Source organism: Solanum lycopersicum, chromosome 6 (genome assembly GCF_036512215.1).
Source record: "Solanum lycopersicum chromosome 6, SLM_r2.1".
NCBI classification, from domain to species: domain Eukaryota; kingdom Viridiplantae; phylum Streptophyta; class Magnoliopsida; order Solanales; family Solanaceae; genus Solanum; species Solanum lycopersicum.
In genome coordinates this window covers 24,626,805-24,637,903 of record NC_090805.1, presented here as the reverse complement: position 1 = coordinate 24,637,903, position 11,099 = coordinate 24,626,805, and positions in this window count along the sequence as shown.

The following is an 11,099-nucleotide window of genomic DNA, read 5'->3' as shown; positions in this document are numbered from 1 at the left end:
TAATTAACATCCATTAAACACAAGTGAAGCTCTAGATCATCCTAGTTTATTTTTAGGATTTTTACATTCTCTCCCAGTTGGGAACATTTGTTCTCAAATGGCACTTCACAATTAAAGGGATAACAACCAAATCAAACAACCCATGTTCAGTAATACATTATCATAAACCATACACATAGCTGTGAGGAACAACACTCCACATAAACAACTCAAACGACTTTATGCAATTCAAGTAAGTAGACCTACATCTACTAACTCCTTATGCATCAATGTTGACCTTCTCTAATGATATTGGAGGAACTTCTGTTTCCAAGGTACATCATGCTCATTTATATGATGTTTTGTGATGCATAGTTCAATAGGAGGACTTGATAGTTGCACTACTATGGTGAAGGGTATAAGACCTTGTCTATGCATTGCACATGTGTACCTTGATAGGATAGTGCCTAGGTTTGTCTTTTAAGTACATGCATTCAATTGCATGAACAGTTTATGAATGCTTCATATATGCTGTGGTGTTAAGTATATGATCTAATGAAGTATGAATGTGCTTAGTGTCTTAATGTGTTTATATTAAAGAATTGCTCATATAGGTACACCTATAGACTTGTGCATTGATATATGAACATGTGTGACATTTATGTGTTATGTGAAAGGTTCGCTCACATATACGTATACACACACACATGTATAAGAATCTAGTAAATATAGGGGTCTTGAAATGTGTGCTCATGTATACCCTAAACTAGATAGGTGCTTTCATATGCTACATCCATGTGAAAGGGTTTCTGACATGAGTTTTGTTGATGAACTCTCATGTATTACCAATGATATAAGAATATGAGGAGATGACCATCCTAAGCCTTATTTTTTAAGAAAAAGTTAATAAAGACTTTTTAATAAATAGAGAACTAAGCTTATCATCGAGAGAACTTGAATATGAGGGGCGTCCCTTCCCATTGCAGGATGTTAGGTCACCATAGACCTCACGAAGTGGTTAACCTTATATCCCAAAGGGCATAAATTAATGTTTCCATGAGTGAATAACCATAATGTTCCTTTTTGAATAAAAAGGGTTTTACATATACAACAAAGTTCCGTAACTATGCTTTCCTCTACAATCTAGGAAGTGACTTCATTAGTACGCTATCATGTGTTAATGTGCTACCATTTCTAGGTAAGAAAACCTTCTGTTGGTTTTAGGCTGTACAACACCATATTCCATGTTTAGCACCTATGGTCTTAGTGTTTGTTAAGGCAATAGTTTCCCTAAAGTAAAATGGGCAATGAAAGTAAAGTAAGGACTCTAACTAGTCAACCTATGGGTAGTTACTTAGTGTAGGTTGGGGTATGGGACTTCACCTATGCATCGCACAAGTTACTCTTGAGGGAAGTACTAGGAAGGTGTTCTAATGAATGTGTGTATGTATATGTTCCTTATGCATGACTTGGTAGTAATTGTCTACTTGTTATAATGAAGTTCATTTTATGAATCCTAATGGATCTATGTGATGTGGTCTTATGCTTATGTGCAAAAGGTTTTAACTTATTGACTACATGATTGAAATTCCTAATTGATATGTATGAAGTTGATTATGGTACTATGTTTGATGTATGAATACATGTTATGATGCTTGTTGTATTATGATATGTGTGAAGTTATGGGGCTTCAAATATACATTGCACTAGTAGACGTAGATTAGGATTGTGAACAAAGGTCTTATATTAAGTGTAATGTGAAGCGTGCGCCTTTTTAGATGAAAACTTCTGTATAAATGTATGTTTCTGGCTTATGTAGGTTGTATGTATGTTTTCCTTGTATCCTTAAGGTGATACATTGCACAATGTATAAGTATAGGGTTTCCTGGGAAGCTAAGGAATTGAGGTAAAGATGAACTCACTCTAAGTGCTACAAGTTCACTGTCAAGGGAAAAATAGCTCACTGTAATGTGAATGAGCTTACTGTAAAGTGACCTCAAATATGGCTTAAATTCTATATCTATTTATGTGATGTTTGGTGTTTGAATATATCTATATGAATTATGTAAATGTTTTTAATGTGATTGAATAAAGGTTTTATTAAGTTTTCACAAATGTATGAAGTATGATTTCAAGAAAATTTCTCTTTTAAATTCATGTCTTTGCACTGTTGTCATATTTAGTGCATTCTTGTACTAACTCCATTCTTCTCTACCTTTTAACAAAAAGAGTAGGTTATGGATTCTTTAGGGATGTGTCTATATGATCGGGAGCTTGATATGTGATTCCCAAGCTCAAGGAAAGGGGTCGTTGTGTTCCAAGGATTTCCTACTTAGGGTTTACTGGAAAGTACTTTAGTATTGTACCGATGTATTATGTTGTATGCAACATTTCCCTAACGTACTCTTATGATGTTTAGTCTTGGATGACAAAAAAGAATAGAATCTTTAACTATGTATGATGATATTTTATATTTATATGAAGTAATGTTCCAGCATAAGATGTGGTATGAAAGTTTTAAATTTTCCACTAATTTACCTATGACTGTGCGGTTAAAGATAACAATGGGCTTGTACAAGACCTTTGAGATGTCAAGTATGCCATGTTATTTCTAAGGGGTGCTCCCTGATGCGACAAACGTGGTATCAGAGAATGAGGTTTATGAAAGTTGTTTTAGATTCTAAAAGTATCATATTTACACGTCTAGTAAAGTATTGATCAACGATGTAAATCGGGACACATAAATGAGAGAGAGGCAATAGGACGATAGAGTTTCTTTTCTTCATCATTCTCATGTCTTAACATAGAATTTAAATCTATAAGAACTCTCTCCATGTTTTCTTGACTTGTAGTTTTTTATATGTGATTGCATGGATAAGAAGATGATCTCTCCATGCTGGAGGGAGAAAAGGTAAGTTTTGATATTTATCTTGATTTCATAGTTTCATGAATTTGTGTAAAGGTGAATTTGGCATGCTTTGATTATGTGATGCCAACTGTGCTAGGTATGTGAAATATGAGAAATAATTTGTTATGTTGATATAATGTCCTTTGTGGTTATAATGATACCTATGTGAAGTAGCATGTTATGTTGTGGGCTATATGTGATATGGTTCAAGCATGTTAAGAATTATTATGGATAAAATGAATTATCTTTTGGAATGGTGGATTACTATATGGTTTTGCATGATGGTAGACTTATGTTATGATTTTAGTTTGAAATGCTTACTTACTACCTGCGGAGGCATGTTGCCTAAGTATATGTAAAATTGTTCAAAGGTTCCCTTGGTGTATATATGTGAACCTTCATGATCTTTTTACTTTAATTTGTGTCCTTTTTTTATACTTGATCCTAGGTGTGAAGGTAGTATGCATGTTTTGCTACGGTGATGATATAAATTGATTGACCTAGAAATTACGTTACAATGAAATTTAGAGAAAAGGTAAAGTCGTTATGGCTAAGTCTCTTTATTGTTTTCCACTAATGTTGTGTAATCTTGGTGTCTATTGTATTGTATAAAATATTATGTGGTTGAATAGCACGACCTAACTTGAAAAATTGGGGATAATTTGCATAGAAGATAAGATTTAGAATGCATTGGTTAACAACCTGTTATTCCTTCTTAATTTGTAATCACTTTTTATGTGATGAAAATGAAGGTTGTTATGTTAATATCCTCTTCAGCTTGGGTTAAGTTGCTCATAATTGTGTTATCCTATGTGGGGGATAATGATGTGATTAATGAGGTTTTAGATATTTCAATCTTATCCTTCTATTCTTACTTGAACTTGAATCTAATAATGTCTAGTAAGCATGTTCATGACAGGAGTCTTGTACAAAGTATAGATTGTATGACCTCTATATATTTGGTATGTCTTTATTGACACAATCTAAATAGTATTTTGAAGATTTTAAAGTGCTTGAAAACTAATTAGCAAATTATGGTTTTCTCATGTTGATTATGCATGTTGATATACTAGTTGAGCATTTAACTTTATGACGTAAGGTAAAAAGCATGTTTGAATTCACCCTTATGTGTAACATTTAGCCGTATAATGAGAAATCGAGCTTCTTTAAAATTAAAAATGATGTGTCTCTTGAAAACTGTGTGGGTTATGATTTGGAAGACATGATTATAGGTTCACATTTCAAAAGTGAAGGCAAATCTAACTATTGTCCTTTTGTTTGCCTATACATTTTAAGTGTTTCTCTAAATGATGCATGTTTAAGAAAGCTAATTTTATGCTAGAAATTGAAAATTTTGTTACATGGCATCCTATTGTTGTGATGTGTGTGGTGTCAATTACCAATTTGACTTCACTAGGAAGAATGTGTGAGCATGCCATGATTAAAAGTTGAGGAATTCTCATATTACAGTAAAGTTGACCTTTGTGCATTTTATTGGGTACGAACTCATGAGATATGTAAGTGCGTTGTGGAGAAGGACATTCCTCCATGGAAAAGACTAAGCATGGTATGGTTTAGTATTACCCTCATGGCACTAGGTCTAACTATCAAAGATCCTTATTGATTCCATTGACTGAAGTCTTTGAGCATTGAAGTATGAGTGCCTAGTTGTTTCTTGAGTGTCGTTGAATCTGCCTATATGTGATCTTAAATGATGAGCTCTTATTAAAATGAAGTTTAATGACTAAGTAATGATGAGGAGAAGGATGTTCCTCATGTGAACATGATAAGTTCCTGTGTGTTTGATGCATTAAAGAGTGAGTGAGTAAAGGTTTTTGCTTGCTTATGTTGCATTGAGTGTTAAATTGGTTGAAATTGGGTTCCTTTTATGTTTGTTTCATTAATTTTCTATATGATGATGTTATGACTTTTGCACGATGCTCTAGGATTCATTGAAGTCCTAGTTTTTATTATAGTGTTTTAGTGTATGTCGGGGACGAGTGTTGCCTAGTGGGGGATATTGTAAGACCCCCAAAATGAGTTAGGGTGTATAGATACTCACTTGTTGTCACGACCAGAGTGTAGACCCCAGACAAGACCGGCGTCGTTGACCTCAGAGAGGTTGTAGACAAGCCTACTTACATCATTCTTACTTTGTCTAGGTTAATTTTAGCAGAAAATTAAAAACTTTCTGTTTCTTAACATACATACTAATAATTCTATTAGATTCATAATTGTTCACCAACCATATGACATTAAGATCATCAAATGAAAGAAATAGTTTATTATATAATTAAATATATACTTACCAAAATGGCACCAATACAATGCCTGAACAAAAGCAGAAAGAAAAGCTAGTGTAACATACTTCACTAGCTCAATCCTATAAGTATTCTAGAATATAATGCGCAACATCCTCAAAAGTATGAAGGTATACCAAGTACGGATGAATGCTCCACTTCTAGATAATATCAGCATCAACATGTAGTTCTAGCTTCCACCAGTGCCTGCACCTAAAATTGTAGAGTTTAATAGGGTAAGTACACACTTCTAATAAGTATGGGCATATGAAATCACACACTAAGGATATGCATGAGTAAGAATAGCTCTTTCGTAAAAACATGATTATGGAACGTCAAGTAAGACGAATTGCCAAATTGGGATTTTTAAAGTTAGTGAGCTTTCCAAATTTCGATTAGTAAAGTGAGTGAACTTTCCAAATTTGGATAAGGAACATCATGCCATGAGAGTAATATGCATCATCATACTTATCATATTGCACACAACACATAACATCTTGGACATAGAACATAACATATTGCATATATCACATTACATTTTTCATATCATTCCTTCATATGCCATTAGATTTTGAATCATGGACTTGACATCAAGAGTTCAAAAAAATGATGGCTCAACATATGAAACCTCAACTAGGAAGCCTTAATTAGAAAACATAGAGTAAGCTTCATTCATTCATACGTACTTTATTTCATTTCATTCATAGGATAGTGCAAACAATAGATACCTAGGATATAGTTTAAGTCTTTCATCAGATTCGTTGTGCAATGATCAAGAATGACCTAGTGTTATTACCTAAGTCTAAATCACCTCTTTATTATCCTACCCTTACACCTTTGGTATCAGTAATTTCATTATGAGCATCATTTGAGGTTGGCTTCATCCATTCATGGGGAACTTTAACTTTAACCGACATAGATCATTTGAGCATTATGAAATCCAGTGTCTCCCCCACACCGAAAAGAGGTGGAATCTCTGACAAAAGTGACCAAAAAAGTTATAGTGAACATGGGAATTGAACCCCGCCATATCCCTATATAGGCAGTATAGGTTTAAAGACTAGGAGATATAAGGAGACCCATACCCGGCATGCCGGACAGTCTCATCTCATGAGAGTTATGTGAACCTCCGCCCTTCTTTAAAGAAGGAATTACCGCTCATAGATAGTCTACCGGTGCACAATATAAAGTTCATCAAGGTTAATTTTAGCAGAAAATTCAGAATTTTTGTACTTAATATTCATATAAGACATTCTAGTTAAACTCATTAACGTTCACAATCAACCATCTGATATTAAGATCTTCAAATGAAAGAAATAGTTCCATACTACATTAAGTGTATACTTTCCAAAAATGTCACCAATACAATGTCTCAAATAAGATGAGAAAGAAACGCTAGTGGAACATAGTCCACTAACTCAAACCTATATCTAAGAAAGAATATAATGGGCAAGCATCCTCAAAATCATGAGGGTCTAAAAAATCCAGATGAATGCTCCACTTTTGGATAGCTTTAGCGTCGACTTGTAAGCTCTAACATCCACCTGTGCCTTCACCTAAAAATGTAGAGTTGTATGGGATTAGTGCACACTTGGACTAAGTATGTGTATATGCAAGCACATACGAAGGATATGCATGATTAAGAAGTGCTCTTTCCTATCGATATGAATTATGTAAAGTCAAGCTATTGGACTTGCTAATTTCGGATTAGGAAAGTCATGCCACGGGAGTAATATACGTCATTATACTTATGCTTTTGCTAACAACACATAACATATTACACATATCATATCATATAGTTCATATCATTCTTTCATATGCCATGAGACCTTGTAATCATGGACTTTACATTAGGACTTCCCAAAATGAGGGCTCAACATATCGAACCTCAACTAGATATCCTTCTTTAACAAACACAAAGTCGGCTTCATTCATTCATACATACTTCTTTTTCATTATTTCATTTACTAGTGCAGCCACCAGTCATACCTAGGTTGTACTTTAAGACTCTTATCGGGTTCGTTGTGCAATTACAAGAATAACCTACTGTTATTAGTTAAGTCTAGCTCACCTCTTGATTATCCTATCCTAACACCTTTGATATCGATCATTTCATTATGTGCATTCGTTGAGGCTGACCTCATTTTTCTTTGGGAACTTTAACCTTAACCGACATATATCATGTGAGCATCATGAAATCCTGTGTGTAATCCCCACATCTAAAAGAGGCGGAATCACAAGCCAAAGTGAACCAAAATATGCTAGCTTATATATGGAATTGAACTCTGCTATATCGCTATATTGAAAGAATAGGTTAAAAGACTAGGAGATATAAGGTTATCCATACCCGACATGTTGGACAGTCTCATCTCATGGGATATACGTGAACCTTTGACCTTCCCGAAAGAAGGCATCACCGCACATAGCTAGTCTATCGGTGCTCATGATAAAGTTCCATTACATTCAACTCATATGTCATGGAAGTTGGCTAGTAAACTTTTTAAAATTTTGTATAATAACATATAAATGAAAAATACAACAAGTAAAGAAATCAGTACAAAAAGAACCAAAATAGATAAAAAAAAGTACGAAAGATATGGAAAAAAATTAAAACCTTTATATATAGAATATGAACTATCACAACTTATCAAAACAAGTAACAATAAAAAAGATCATTTAATAAATATAATTTCAAAAACAGAATGCAAATATGTTTGTTATTTGAAAAAACAGTATGAAGAAAGAAAAATATAAACAACAATTGATAGAAAAAATAGCTGAAAAAGAACAAGAATTACAACATAGAAAAAGAAGACTAGAAGAAAATATTTTAGCAGGAGTATGTAATAAATCAATATTATCACAAAGAAAAGTTATATTTATGTTAGAACTAGAAATAGATTGTCTAGAATATAGTCTACAATATAATATAATACATAAATTATAATGAACAATGAAGAATTTGTAGTAGACGAAAAGACAATATGAAAATCAAGACGGAATGATAATAAAAATAATATTTTCAAATTTAGGAAGAAGATATAAGAAAATAGGAAATAACCTATATTTAATGTTAGAAAAAAACAGCAAAATTAGAAGATAGTTTAAAAGCTATGATAAGAATAACAAAAGAAAATGAATAAATAGACAAATCAAAAGAAATTGAAAAAATAAAAATACAAGCAAAACAAGAAGTACAACATTTAGAAGAAATAAAAAATACAAGCATAAGTGAATTAGAAAAAGAATTAGCTAGGTTAAAATTATTATATGAAACTAAACAAAAACAAAAGGAAAAAGATAAAGAGGTTGAATTACTTGAGGAAATAAAAAAGATGGAACAAAAACTAAATGAAGATCTTGAAGTAAATGAAATAAATGAAAATTAATCAGATACAATAAATGATCAAAAATCAGAAATAAGTGATATAAGTGAGACATATCAAGAAATTCCAGAACAGGTAAATAAACCAAAAAAATTAGAAATAAACATAGGAGATATGAATAGACCTAGTACGTCAAGAGTTAAAACTCCAGACAGTAGTCCCAGAAATAGTCCTAGAATTAGTCCCAGATGGACACCACCAACTTATTATACAGAAAGTTATCAACAATCAGATAGAACTAATACAATATGGAATAGTAGATTAAATAAAAATTGGATACCAGAACCAATAAACGAACAATATAATTACTTAGATGTAGACCGTGTTACAGATAAAAAAAAGCGATATTACTATGGATAGGAAATATATCTAAGCAACTAATAGATAATAAAATAAAAACAATAGAAACACCAAGATATATAGAAAGAACATTTGTAGGAACAACAACATTATGGATAGAAAATCTACCCTTAGAAAGTTTAGAAGTACTTAGAAGTGACAAGAAAATTGATGGATCTCCATCATCAACAAATAAAAGAGATGGAACAAAAACTAAATGAAGATCTTGAGGTAAATGAAATTAACGAAAAGGAATCAGATATAATAAATGATCAAAAATAGAAATAAGTGATATAAGTGAGACATATACAGAAATTCTAGAATAGGTAAATAAACCAAAAAAATTAGAAATAAACAAAGGAGATATGAAGAGACGTAGTACGTCAAGAGTTAAAACTCCAGACAAATAGACCCAGAAATAGTCCTAGAATTAGTCCCAGATGGACACCACCAACTTATTATACAGAAAATTATAAACAATCAGATAGAACTAATGCAATATGGAATAGTAGATTAAATAAAAATTGGATACCAAAACCAATAAACGAACCATATAATTTCTTAGATCTAGACTGTGTTACAGATACAAATAAAGCGATATTACTATGGATAGGTGTAACGACCCATTTGGTCGTTTTAAATATTAGAGCTTTTTATTTCATAAAATAATTTTCAAAGATTCTAAATGGAAATTTTGGACTATTCTAGTTATAACCATGAAATTAGTGGGATAGTTTTAATAATTATTTAGCTGGTGGTTAAAGAAAATAATAGTAAAATAAATAGTGGGTTACTTTTATTATTTTTATAATTAGTTAGGTATACAATTTAGGGTAATAAAAGTTAAATTAGATTAATGAGAAGATATTATCATTCCTGTTCCAAACGAATTACTGGCGGCTCTAATCCTCCAAAGGATGGAAAGACGAGATCGGTCACAGGTAACAAATTTCAACTAAAATTATTCCTTGCCAATGTTGATAGTTGCAGAAATATAGTATTAATATCGTTAGTATGATATTATGGGTATAATAAATGGAAGTAAAATTTTAAATTGACAAATTTGAATATCGTATGCAGTGTCTTTATTATTATGAATATATTACCAATATTTGTTGTCTAAGGACGAATGATGAGTTGAATTGGAAGGCGGCTTCAGGTGGAAATTATTTTACTTCAATCTTTTAGTACATTAATTGTATGGATGTCGTTAGTGAAGTAAGAAAATTATTTAGTGAAAATATGTAAAGGCAATACGTACGTATATGAGTCATTGATTGGTTGAGCTTCTGAATAAAAATAATGAAATTAATGATTTGACAATGGTGAGTGATGATTGGTTAATGGTAAAAAGGATAATGTGTTGAATTTCTGCATATTTTAAATAAGCAGGTTATGGTTAATCTGTAGTTTGGGTTGTTGTTCGTCCATATGTCAGTGGGTTCGTAATTAGTGGCTTCCGTCTTTATGTAGTAATATTTTGTTCTCACGCTATTAACTATATTTTGATATATTGAGATAGGTAATTAAATATAAGGTATAGTATATTATATAAGTTACATTAAAGTTATGTTAATTGATGGAATTAAGACCTATCCTTAGATTTGAACTTTAGGAAATTGATTATATAATTAAGCGAGTTTTTGGGTCTAGGCTAAACATAGAATAATATGAGTGTTTATAGACTCGATAACTTATAAATTATGAATATATACTTGAATAGATTGCATCGATTTGGAAGCTCAACAGAAAGGAAAGGCTCAAGTCCCAGAGTGATTTTTCGATAAATTGAGGCAAGTGGATTTCTAAACTCTTGCTAAGTGTATGAAATGCGTGTATGTCCTTGTGGTATATGTTGGGAGTAACGGGATTGGTGATGGGTTGACTTGTTCACATTGATTAATTCTAATGATTAAAAGAATGGGGATAGTAAAAAGGCAATGTGATTAATTGTTTATGTGTGTTGTGTTGAGAAAGGGTTGAAGGCTTGTTGAATCATTGTTGATGTAACTTCATGTTTGTCTGGTTGTTAACTGTGCGATGTTATGAAAATGGTCATCTCCTCATTATTTGTGTGAACTTGTCATCTGCATTATTCTGAGGCATTGGTTGTGGCAAGTGTTATGTGCATTGAGAAAGAATGGGTACTTAAGAGGATGTACCATTTCGAGGGACGTATCGCGCGCT